This window comes from Lithobates pipiens, unplaced genomic scaffold, assembly GCF_037356315.1.
Source record: "Lithobates pipiens isolate NorthernLeopardFrog02 unplaced genomic scaffold, aLitPip1_a1.2 Scaffold_3, whole genome shotgun sequence".
Taxonomy (NCBI): Eukaryota; Metazoa; Chordata; class Amphibia; order Anura; family Ranidae; genus Lithobates; species Lithobates pipiens.
In genome coordinates, this window is record NW_027507790.1 from 180,228,862 (window position 1) to 180,241,994 (window position 13,133).

The following is a 13,133-nucleotide window of genomic DNA, read 5'->3' on the forward strand; positions in this document are numbered from 1 at the left end:
GGGCACTGATAGGCACAGTTAAGTTGGCACTAATAAGCACAGATAAGGTGGCACCGATGGGCACAGATAAGGCAGTACTGATGGGCACAGATAAGGCAGCACTGATGGGCAAAGATGGGCACAGATAAGATGGCACGGATGGGTGGCACGGATGGGCACTGATGGGTACCACTGATAGATGGGACTGATGGACACTGATAGGTGGCCACCGATAGGTGGTACTGATAGGTGGCACTGCTGGGCACTGATGGGCGGCACTGCTGGGCACTGATGGGCGGCACTGCTGGGCACTGATAGATGACACTGATGGGCACGGATATGTGGCACTGAGGTGCAGCACTGTTTTTGCGGCAGATTGTGGGCACTGATAGGTGGCACTGTGGGCACTGATAGGTGGCACTGTGGCCACTAATGGGTGGCACTGTGGGCACTAATGGGTGGCACTGATGGGAGGCACTTTTTTATTCTATAGGTGGCACTGTCAGGGGGCAGGTGGACACTGATACGCTGGCCGTGATCGGGACTGATGTCCCGATCACGGCCACCGGTGATCGGCTTTTTTGTTTTCTCCTCGTGCTGTTGACACGAGGAGGAAAAATAGCCGATTACCGGCTCTGTTTTGTCACATGATCAGCTGTCATTGGCTGACAGCTGATCACGTGGTAAGGGGTAGGGATTGACCCCTTGCTCGGATCCGTGATCAGGCGAGTTTCATAGACTCGCCGATCACAGAGGGCACGCAGGCCGCTCGTGCACGGGACGACATCAATAGACGTTGTCCCGGCAAAGCAGGTCGGCGCTGTAGCCGTCATTCGGCTATAGCGCGGATCTCTAGAGGTTAAATTTACACCTTTAACTGCTTGCTGCCCACGGCACCATCAGATGATGTCGGGGTGGTGTGGCTCTTGTTCTGGGACGTCATATGACGGGGGCCCACAGCATGGCGAACGTGGCCGCGCCATGTTGCTAGGACACGGTACAACCCCGTTCTCTGTAAAGAGCCATGTCCGCGGCTTTCTGACCGTGTGATTGGCTGTATCCAATCACAGCCGGTCACGTCTAAACAAGGGAGTGCTGGTAATCGGCTCTCCTCACCTTACACTGACAGAGTGTGAAGGGAGGAGAGCCGATCAACGGCATCTCCTCACAGGGGGACATGTGGAAATGTAATCAGGGTACTGATTACAATAGTGCAACACGGTGTCACCAATCAGTGCCCACCAATGCCAGCTATCAGTGGCAGCAGTCAGTGCCCACCACTGCCCACAAGTGCCACCAATCAGTGCCCATTGGCGATGCCAGTCAGTGCTGGCAATCAATGCCACCTATCAGTGCTGTCCATCAATGCCCATCAGTGCTGTGAATCAATGCCCATCAGTAATGCCCATCAGTGTCGCCCATCAGTGCCACCCATCAATGCCCATCAGTGACCATCAGTACCGCCTATCCGTGCTACCTATCAGTTCCCACCAGTGCCGACAATTAGTGCCCATCAGTGCCACCTAACGGTGGCCATCAGTGCCGCCTATCAGTGTTCATCCATGCCACCCATCAGTGCCCATACGTGCGGCATATTAGCGCCTCCTCATCAGTGCCACCTAATCAGTGCCGCCTCATCAGCACACATCAGCGAAAAATTACTTAGTTACAAAATGTACAGACAGAAACATTTTTGGTCTTTTTTTTTTTTTTGTAAAAAATAAAAAACCCAGCAGTGATTAAATACCACCACTGCGCAATTGTCATTCAAAGTACAACAGCGCTGGAAGCTGAAAAATGGCTTGGGCAGGAAGGGGGTGTAAGTGCCTGGTAGGCAAGTGGTTAAAGTCCCATTATTACAGTAAAAGGGAAAATGTTTAAATGTTAAACTCCAGCTAAACATCCAAATGTGTGGACACGGCTAGAACAGGGACAAACACGAGTACTACTAACAGGAGTGATCTGCTGCTATGACCACTTGCCATCAGGACTGAAGAAACACCCAATATTAGGCACAACACTCTGCATAGGCTCGCGCTTCAAACACTCATTATCCACACCTGACTCACCGCTGTTCCCTATTATTGGTAACCCACAGTTCCCTCCCGGACTAGACTCCCTAGTCGGAGATATAATGCGTGCAGCTAATCGCACAAATGCACATTTTCTGGTGAATGGAGAATGGGCCTCATTAGAGACATTAAGAAGCGACACAGGTCCCTACAGGCTACCTTTTTGGTCTACCCTCCAACTGAGACACTTCCTCACGTTGATACCTGATCCGCACCATTTTAATACATCACTAATGACGTTTGCATGACAGAGGATAGTTTTCCAAAGGTCCTATAGTCAATGTATAACCTCCTGACCTCTCCTACGGGAGACACCACCTTGAATTGTATTAATAAATGGGAAAGAGATCTAGATTGAATCTGTTCCCTTGAAAAGGTACAATGTATCATCAGATTCGCTTTAAAATCCTCTATCTGTACCAAAGTAATAGAGGCCAGTTAGAAGCTCTTAACAAGATGGTACTACACCCCACAGGCCTTACATATCTATTACCCGAGTACTTCCGACCTTTGTTGGAGGTGCCGGGGCGACAGAGGTACGCTACTGCATGTGTTTTGGTCGAGTCCAAAATTGTCTTCATTCTCGTGCACCATCAGAACAACAATTTAGAAATTCAGGGAATGCACGGTCCAGAATGATCTGGCCTTCTTTTTATTACATGTCTCTAACATACCAACAAATTCATACAGAAAATCAATTATACATCACCTGTTAAATGCTGCAAAGGCCTGTATCCCACTTTGTTGGAAACAGCAGTCACCACCTACGGTGGCACACTGGCTCCAAGAAGCGGAAGATATCAGTAAAACTGAAGATTTGGTGCTCACTGCAAAACACCAACAGGAAAAACACACTAAGACATGGGCGATATGGAAACAATGTATCTTTTCCTCGGAAGGAATAGCCCTTAGGCTTCATTCCCACGAGGCGCATCCGCTGCCTCGGAGTCTGCCTCTGTCCGCCAGCTCAGTGGGAGATCTCTCCTTTAATCTCCGCTGAGCCAGTAGATGACAAGTCCCTCTCTGCTCACTGAGCGGGGAGGGGCTTGTCGAGCGCCGCTGGTTTCTATGGACAGATCAGATGAAAACGGACAGCATGTCCGTTTTCATCAGCTCTAACCCGATCTGATAGTGACAGATCCAGACGTAGGGCCATCCGTCTGCTTTTAGCGGATCGGATGTCAGGGGACATTTTACCGCTGACTTCCGTCGCTTCATAGACCAGCATGGAGCGCCCATTCAGGTCCACCGTCAAAACTGACAGGCGGACCTGAACGGTCCAACAGTGTGAAAGGGGCCTTAGAGCTTCCCAATAGAATAAGTCCAAACATGGAAACCATCCTGAATCAACCAGGGTTCTATTAAGCTCTGTCCCACCAACTCTCCCTCCTGCTCCCTCTCCAGTCCTTCCCTTCCCTTCCCTTTTCTAATTGTAACTTATTTTCTATGTTTTCTAATACATTCATAAGTTTAAGAACGAAAATGGAGAGCAAGAAAGAATGAAAGAGGAAATGTGGGAACCTTTCAGCTCCCATTAAAAGGAGAACTGCACAATGTTTAAAAGTTTTATCATTGAACGCCAAGTAAGAAATGTTCAAAGTTGCGCTGTCTCCCCTATTGTTCGTTCTGGCATTGGAGCAACTCCTGGAGACGGTAAGGAGAAACCCAGATATAAAGGGGGTTGAGATAGAGGGGGAAATGCATAAGACAGCCGCATTCGCGGATGATATTCTGTTTTATGTATCTAGCCCACGAATTTCCATGCCAAACTTGTTAAAGGCCTTACAGAAGTACGGGGAATTATCTAACTTTAAAATGAACCCAAGCAAGTCAGAAATCTTAAACGTAAATATAAATTTGAGAGAAGAATTAGACATTAAGAGAGAATTACCATTTCTATGGCAGAAAGAAATAAAATATTTAGGGATTAAACTGACCGCATCAATAGAAAAAATATATCAAATAAACTATATCCCCCCTTTTAGAAGAATTGAGAGAAGAAATAAGGAGAATGAGAACAAAGCCCCTGTCATGGTTGGAAAGAATTAATGCCTTAAAAATGATTATTCAACCTAAAATTCTATATAAATTTCAGCTATTACCAATATATATCCCCCCCTTATATTTTAAAATGATAAATTCTTTAATTTCTAAATGTATCTGGAACAACAAGAAACCTAGAACCCCACTGAAGACTTTGCAAAAGGGAAAAGATGAGGGAGGTCTGAATGTCCCAGACTTTAAAAAATATTACGAAGCAGCAGTGTTAACACGGGTGGCGGAATGGGCAAAATTAGAAAGTAAAAAAAGATGGGGAAAAATAGAACATAGTCTATCAGGCACAAATTTATGTAGAGAAATTTGGACTCCTTTAAAATATAGATCACTAGGGGAGACAACACCTTTGTTCACAAAAAATGTGTTTAGAGTATGGGAGGGAATACACAAACATAACAAGTGGAAATATAATTCCCCTTTAATATACTTAAAAGACAATGATTTTTTTTCACCTGGTAAAAGTACAATAGGAGGGAAATGGATAAAACAAGATAATATGCAATTACGACACATAATTAAAGAGGGGAAATTGAAAACACTAGCAATATTACAGAAAGAAAATGATTGGATGGATCTGAATGAGTGGCGATACCTGCAGCTTAGACATTTCGTCTCAAGACTACCACAACCGCTTAGAGATGGAGAAAATCTGACTGCTTTGGAGCGGATATGTGAGGGGAAAACCCCAAGGGCAGGCATTGCCCAGTTTTATAAGGTCTTGAGACGGGAATGTGAAGCGGAGGTACCAATTTTCATTAAAAAATGGGAAGAAGACTTAGGAGCACGGGGTGAAAACCAAAATATAGAAAAAATATTGAAGATGGTTCACAGATCCACGGAAAACAGTAAGATGATAGAAACAAATTATAAAATTTATGTAAGATGGTATAGGACCCCAGATATAATGGCAAAGTACCAGGAGGGACAATCTGGGAAATGTTGGAGGAATTGTGGACAAACGGGAAGTTTGGCCCATATATGGTGGGACTGTCCCAAGATTAAAGAATTTTGGGGAGAAATAATAAGATATATAGAAGTAATAGCTAAAATACATTTACCAGAAAACTCATGGTTATGCCTATTCCATGCAGTAGACACCCCAATTAAGGAGTATAGGAATTCCCTTACAAGCTCATTAATAAATGCGGCAAAGAGTCTGATTCCGAGAAAATGGAAAGAAATAGAAGCACCCAAAGTAAAGGAATGGTTAGGAAAAGTAGAGGAAATATATAGTATTGAAGGGCTGGGAATGGAGGAAGAGAGGGAAAGAAAGAGATTCCATGTGAAATGGAAATACTGTAAAATCTTTAGATAATCTAGGATCTTTAGCGAGGTAATGGGTCTGTAGGGGCGGGGAGAGGGGGGCGAGATATTTTAGAAGAATTTGAGAAGTAAAGAAAGAAAACTAGGATAATGTGAAAAATTGAAGGGCATGAATGTATTTTGGTCCTATAGTTTTCTTTTAATACTTGGTTATGTTTTGTATTCAACATAAGTGAAAATTTTAAATACAGAATAAAAAAAAAAAGAAATGTTCAAAGTTTATAACGTAAATGTAAATTGATACACCTCTGTGATCTTGTTTCTTCCCCTTCTCTCCAATATTTTGTTGTTGTTATTAAGATGTGATATGTTTTGTATTGCAGTGCCTTGCCCATATTGGGCGTTAATAAAATCATATTTGAAAAAATAAAAACATCCAAATGCAGAGTATTTACCAAATTCCCAGCCTTGCCACATATGACAGCCAAGTGGATGGTGCCCTTCCTTCTATCAGTCTGAGTGCTGCTGTACCAGGGATTACAGAATTCTGATACCTATTCAAATGTTTTTCATTACCTTCATTGAATGATTAACCACTATATATATATATATATATATATATATATATATATATATATATATATATATATATATATATATATATATATATATTTATTTATTTATTTATCTTTTTCTGCTATAAAACATATCCAATAAAAAAAATGTAAAATCTGATTTCTTCTTCAGTTTACGCCAATATGTATTTTGCTACATGTTTTTTGTAAACTAAACTAAAAAAATACCAATAAGTGTATACTCGATGGTTTGCGTAAAAGTTATAGAATCTAAAATCTATGGGGTATTTTTATTTATTGATTTTTTTACTAGTAATGGCAGTGATCAGCGACTTAGAGTGGGACTGGGTTATAGCGGAGAACATTCTGACACTGACACTTTTTAGGGACCAGTGACACTGAAGCTGCATTCACACTTGAGTGTCTTTGAGCGATTTTCCGGCTTTTTTTCTTGTGTTTTTGGCACAGCGTTTTTATGCCGCGTTTTTGGGCTTTGGCGTTTTTTTACTAGCCAACAGAGAAAACTATTATCTGTTGCATCATTTGTTGCTAGGTATTTCAGCTTTTTTTTAGCTTTTCCATTAGCTTTTATTTCTTCTTTTATAATTATTAATTTATTATAATGTTTTTTCATTAGGGTAAGGGGTTCGAGTTCAGTTTAGCTTAGGGTTAGGAGTTGGGATTAGGGTTATTTATTATTATTATTTTATTTATTTTTATTTTATTTATTATTATATGAATAATAATAAATGAATAAATAAATGTAAAATAAATACACAAATAAAAATCATAAATATTAAATAAATGAATGCAATAAATGAATGCTAAGTAAAAAAAAATAATGAACTCTTAAATTTAGTCCTTACCGCTTAAAAAATAAAATAATAATAAATAAACACCCTAACACAAAATAAATTATTATTATTAATATTATTATTAATAATAATGTATTTTTTGTTTTGAGTTTGGGTGTTCGTTACTTTATTATTATTATTATTATTAATTATTATTATAATAATAATGTATTTCATATGTCTTTAAGGTTAGAGGTTAATTAATATTTATTAATGTGTTATTACATATTATTAATTTTGCTTTTTGCCAGTGAGGCAGCATCGTTGCACCTTCGCCACATAATATTATGGCGTCGGTATATCAATGACGTGCTTATGGTATGGACAGGTTCCTTAGTGGAATTCCAGGACTTTATGCTGTTTATCTCCAAGAATGTATATAACTTAAAGTTCACTATGCAGTTTGACACAAAAGCATTCCATTCCTTGATTTGAGGACATTCCTCAATCCGGAAGGGTTGATACAGCGGGCAACACCATTTTGCATTTTAATAGCTCTCATCCTCGCTCCCTGGTAAGGAGCGTCACCTTGGCCAACATCTTAGGCTGAGGAGGAACTGTGCCAGGGAGGAGGACTTTGAGATTGAGGCTAAGGCCCTTTTTTGTCGTCTCCTACAGAGAGGATATAGCAAAAAGGTGTTAAAACTATTATATCAACGTGCTAACTCAAACTCAAGAGAGGAACCTGTCCAAAGTACTACTAAAGTAATTACCAAGTTCAGTACCCAGCAGGACCAATTTCAAGCCATATTGGCACGCAATTGGCATTTCCTGTCCGAGGATAGTGTTTTTTCTAAATAGGTATCCGACAGACCAGAGTTGGTTTTCAGACAAGACCGATCAGTCAGGGATAGTCTGGTTCACAGTAACTATACATCTGAAGTTTTGTTAGAAGGAGCTGTGGGAGTTGTACGTACTTACGGATGTGGGAGCTGTGACCAGTGCCCCTGGGTGAGGGAGGGTCATATGTTCCCACTCCCAAGACGGGGCATGTTAATATCTAGAGCCTATGCTGATTGTAAAATCAGTAGGTCTGGTATATATAGCACTCTTTAGGTGCGGTGCTTTCTATATAGGAAAGACAAAGTGCAAATTTAGTCGACGTATACGAGACCATCTATAATATATAGACGTGGGTTTACTATACACACCTATATGTAAACATGTGGGACTTCAGCACAACTTCGATCCGCCTGTGATAACCTTTCTTGTCCTGAAACGCATTTTCCAGAACTCACGGGGAGGTGACTTTGACAAACAAATTCTGAAACAGGAAACAAAATGGATTTATAACCAACAAGAAACTTTGACACCCCCCCCCCCCCCCCCCCGGGCTTAATACAGCACTGGCATTTAAACCATATTTTTGATGGATTTCTAGGGCCTTCCTACCCTCCACCCTGCCTTATTCTTGCTTTATTTGGAGGCGTTAGCAAGAATAATAATATATATATATATATATATATATCTATATATATAGATATATATATATATAGAGAGAGAGAGATGTATATATATATACTATATAGAGAGAGATATACACACACATGATCTGGCACACAGCTGCCACCCTGTAGCAGTAAAACTGCTATAGGGTGGACAGGAAGTGGTTAATTAATAAACACATACCTGCATTAATGTGTTTTTAGATTTTACTGGAGTTTAGCTTTAACATCCAATTACTAGTAGTGTATCATTGTTGTAAAATATACAGAATAGTCATTTAAGGGTAGTATCATTGTGTTACAGCAGCATGGCCATGACATTTCTGCCATGTACCACTTTGGGGCATTGTCAATGTTTGAAATGGTTGGAAAGTCAAATACTATTTATTATATTCTGCCTTAAAGCGGTTTGGTACCTAAAAATTAAACTTCATATTATTAAAATCACAAGATAGAATACTTACCTAAATGAGCCCTGAAAAAAATAAATATTCTTTACTTACCTTTTATTTCAGATGTTTCTGCTGACTTCCGGGTTGTCCTCCCGTGGGAGTAGGCGTGGTTATCGTCCTCGCAATGGTCCCTGGGAAATTTCTAAGCTATTTCCCAAGAATCCATGGGGGGACAATGAAATTGCGAAATCTCGTGAGATTTCGTTAGGACGCCGGTCACGTGACGAGGGCGTGTCCGAATTTGCCATTTTTAAAGTGGGCAGGCAGCTGTATCTGCCATTACCACTATTGCACACTGAGCATGCGCGAGATGGAGCGGAGCATGCTGGGAGCCGAGCGTCATCGATATACAGGAAGTAAATGCCTGTGGGCTTCAGACGCCCACACTTAAAATGGAAAACGCCAGAGCACTTTTTTAAAAGTCATCCCGAGGAAAAGAATCGTCGCACCGGGGGTCAAAAAAACGCCGGACGTGGATGCTAAGCGAAGGTAGCAGTTGCCCACCTGTAACACAGGTAAGAAAAAAAAGAGTGGAATCCCGCTTTAGGCTGGGTTCACACCACAGCGATGCGGGAACGCCGCGAATCCGCTGCGTTTTCCCGCATCGCATGACTCCCGCCGGCAGTTCACACTGCCCTATGCGAACGGCTGGGAGTGTCAATGAAATGTTAATGACACCCCCAGATCCGTCCGCATATCGCAGTGCGATCTGCAGACTCGCACAGGAATCGGATCGCATGGTGTGAACACCCATGCGATCCGATTCTGCTGCGGACCAAAAAAAGGGTCCCGTGCGAGTTTGCTGCGGGAGCGATGCGAATTCAGCCATACTATCTGTATGGCTGAACTCGCATCGCTACGGAGATCGGATGTGATTTGCACTGCAGTGCGGTGCGAATCACATCCGGATCTCCCCCCGCAGCAGTGTGAACCCAGCCTTAAAGTGGATTTTCACCCAAAAGTGGAACTTCCACTTATCTCTCTCCTCCTCCCCCTCCGGTGCCACATTTGGCACCTTTCGGGGGGGGTTTGATAGGAACCCGTCCCCACTTCCGTCGGACCTCGCCTTGGTGAGGTATGTCAGGATTACGGCCCCCCTCTTCCTTCCCCTTCTGCCGAACCAGGAAGAGAGCATAGCGCGCCTCGCACATGTGCAGTAGGGAATTGGCTGTGAAGCTGCAAGGCTGCACTGCTGGTGTAACGACATACTCGTCGACCCATCACAGTTTGCTGCAGAAGTGACGTTCTGTTGCCGCCATCTTGCTACACCCCACACTCGCCCACAGTAAGGATACACTAAGAAGGGAGAAAGCGGACATCTTGTTACACCCACCGGAGTTTTGAATTTGACACGTATTTATAACAGTAAAGTCATTTTATATAGTGAAATACAGGACTTACAACTCCGTCTGACTCCTTAGATCTTGAATTTTAAAAGCATTGGCAACTCTGCTCATCTCACATGTTTGCCAATCTGACAGAAGTTCGCTGCTTTTAAAATTCAACATCTAAGCAGTCAGACGGAGCTCTAAGTCCTGTATTTCACTATAGAAACTAATTTTTCTGTTATAAATACGTCTAAAATGCAAAACTCCAGTGGGTGTAACCAAATGTCCGCTTTCCCCCTTCTTAGTGTATCCTTACTGTGGACAAGTGAGTGTGGGGTGTAGCAAGATGGCGGCAACAGAACATCACTTCCGTAGCAAACTGCGATGGGTCGCTGAATATGTCGTTACACCGGGTTCCCTTAGAGCCGGTTCACACAGCGGGCGATGCGAGGCGACACGACTCGCCTCGCCTCGCTCTCGCAAGTCGCCCCCGTTCTGTACAATGGAACCGTTCTGAGAGGAGCGACTCGAGTCGCTCCGACTCAGAAAAAAGGTTCCTGTACTACTTTTGGGCGACCTCGGGGCGACTTGCATTGACTTCTATACAGAAGTCATCTGCAAGTTGCCGCTGAGGTCACGGCAGGTCGCGGCGAGGCAAGTCGGAGTCGCCTCGCCTCGCCTGCAGTGTGAACCGGCCCTTACTGGTAATGGCAGCGGCAGCACCCGGACAGCTGTACACCAGGACAGGTAAATGTCCTCATGTTAAAAGTCAGCAGCTGCAGTATTTGTATCTTCTGACATTTCATTTTTGGAGGGGGCAGAACAAGTGGATGTAAATCTCAGACATGAAGTATTGGGTGTTCCCTGAACGGTAACGTTCGACCTGAACCCATTCATGGGCCGATCCGACCAATACTATTTACAGCCACTTTAAGGCCTCATGCACACGGACGTTTTTACAGCCGCTTTTTTGAGCGTTTTTTGCAGCTTAACCACTTGCTTACTGGGCACTTAAACCCCCCTCAGTCCCAGACCAATTTTCAGCTTTCAGCGCTGATGCACTTTGAATGACAATTGCGCAGGCATACAACACTGTACCCAAATGAAATTTTTATCATTTTTTTCCCACAAATAGAGCTTTCTTTTGGTGGTATTTAGTTACAGCTCGGAGTTTTATTTTTTGCTAAACAAACAAAAAAAGATGCAAAAAAAAAAAAAAAAAATCATGTTTAATAGTTTGTTATAAAATTTTGCAAACGGGTCATTTTTCTCCTTCATTGAAGTGCGCTGATGAGGCGGCACTGATAGGCTGCACTGGTGGGCACTGATGGGCTGCATTGGTGGGCACTGATGGGCTGCATTGGTGGGCACTGATGGGCTGCACTGGTGGGCACTGATAGGCATAGTTAAAGCGGCACTAATAGGCACAGATAAGGCGGCACCGATGGGCACAGATAAGGCGGCACTGATGGGCAAAGATGGGCACAGATAAGATGGCACGGATGGGTGGCACGGATGGGTACGGATGGGCACCACTGATAGATAGGACTGATGGGCACTGATAGGTGGCACTGATAGGTGGCTCTGATAGGTGGCACTGCTGGGCACTGATGGGCGGCACTGCTGGGCACTGATGGGCGGCACTGCTGGGCACTGATGGGCGGCACTGGGGTGCAGCACCTTTGAGGCAGATTGTGGGCACTGCTGGGTGGCACTGTGGGTGGCACTGCTGGGTGGCACTGTGGGCACTGCTGGGTGGCACTATGGGCACTGCTGGGTGGCACTGACGGGGGGCACTTACTTTTATTAAGTGGGGCACTGCAGGGGGCAGGTGGGCACTGTCAGAGGGCAGATGGTCGCTAGCAGGGCTGGCCGTGATCGGGACTGATGTCCCGATCACGGCTGCCGGTGATCGGCTTTTTTTTTTTCTCCTCGCGCTGTCAGCACGAGGAGGAATAATAGCCGATTACCGGCTTCGTTATATCACATGATCAGCTGTCATTGGCTGACAGCTGATCACGTGATAAGGGGTCGGGATCGACCCCTTGCACGGATCGGTGATCAGGCGAGTCTCATGGACTCGCCGATCACAGAGCGCGCCGCGCGCGCCCCTCAGGGGGCGCGCAGGGCGCTCGTACACGGGACTACGTCAATAGACGTAGTCCCGGAAAAGGAGATACGCGCTGTAGCCGTCAATTGACTATAGCGCGGATCTCAAGTGGTTAAAAACGCCTGTCCATGTTAGTCTATGGCCTCATGCCCACCTAGGTGTTTTTGAGCTGCAAATGGCATAGGCGTTTTTAAGCTGTAAAAAAAACCCAGGACCAGTGCGTTCCGTGGCGCGGAGCTTGAGCTGTAAAAACGTGAATCGTGGAAAAACGCGCAAAAGCGCGTAACATAATTTCTTTGTTTTCTGTGGCATTGTGGGAAATTTGGGAGTGCAATAGCCAAGAGATGTTTCTTTAAAAAAAAAACGCTACTTAACGCTAAAAAACGCACAAAAACGCCAATGCAAAACGCGGTAAAAATAGCGTTTTTAACGCCGAGTTTTCCAGGCGTCAGAGCTAGCTTTGCAGTCCATTTTTTAAAACGTCCCTGTGCATGAGCACTAAAAGCGAATGGCACCACAAGCACAATACACATTCTCCTCACACCTGTGTGCTTTAGCATGGTCACAAAACTCCCAGCTGTGTGGGCCTCAGTGTGAGCTGCATTGTATTGGATGTCATCATGAAAGTACTGTGCGTCAGTTCGCGTCATGCTGCGTTGATGTGCGTATGAGGAGGACACGCCTCCATGTGCCCCGTGCATTGACCTTCTGTTCATCTCAGTGGAGGCGGGCACAGCTCCTGGAGTAAAGAGCGCAGTTGTATCCCAGCACACAATGATCCCCTATACACTCTCTACACCGCCCCCCCCCCCCCGCTCACCTCACCGTACACTCAGCAACCATTCACCTCACAGACCCGACATACCTGACTCATGACGTCAGCCACCAGCAATCAACCACGGGGGCGTGGTGGAAAGAATCCCCGCCCTCCCCAGGTACTCGGTTTCAGTGAAACCTATGAGAGGGGGCGTGCCCGGGGCCGGTGACGTCAGGCGGC

At 44.4% G+C, this 13,133-nt stretch overlaps 1 long non-coding RNA gene across 1 annotated transcript in view; it reads right to left on the reverse strand.

The window, feature by feature from the left end:
* LOC143940814 (uncharacterized) overlaps nucleotides 1-13,133 on the reverse strand; it is an 83,934-nt gene extending 70,801 nt beyond the window's left edge. The window contains exons 1-2 of the long non-coding RNA XR_013263943.1: nucleotides 13,002-13,133; nucleotides 7,953-8,065 (exon numbers count right to left, since the gene is read on the reverse strand). This is a non-coding gene — a long non-coding RNA (uncharacterized LOC143940814). The remainder of the gene's footprint in view (nucleotides 1-7,952; nucleotides 8,066-13,001) is intronic.